This window comes from Gavialis gangeticus, unplaced genomic scaffold (genome assembly GCF_001723915.1).
Source record: "Gavialis gangeticus isolate Ggan-Ray unplaced genomic scaffold, GavGan_comp1, whole genome shotgun sequence".
Taxonomy (NCBI): Eukaryota; Metazoa; Chordata; order Crocodylia; family Gavialidae; genus Gavialis; species Gavialis gangeticus.
In genome coordinates this window covers 12,400,186-12,400,453 of record NW_017728992.1, presented here as the reverse complement: position 1 = coordinate 12,400,453, position 268 = coordinate 12,400,186, and positions in this window count along the sequence as shown.

Sequence of the window (268 nt, the reverse complement as noted above, 5' to 3'; positions counted from 1 at the left end):
AAAAAAAAAAAATCTGCCCTTGGTTCCTGTCAAAAAAAAAGACAGGAACCAAGGCCCATAGGGACCCAAGGGAAGCCCAGCAGGCTCCCACAGCAGCAGGGCCTGCCTGGCCCCATGACCCCAAGCCAGAAGCCCCAGCAGGGGCTTCTGGCCTGGGACCACATGCTGCCCCATGCCAGAACTGCAGGTAAGGGTGCAGGGAAGGAGCCTGGGGAAAAGCCGAGTGCAAGTGTGGGGGGGGGGGGGAACGTACTTCCCCCCCCCCGTG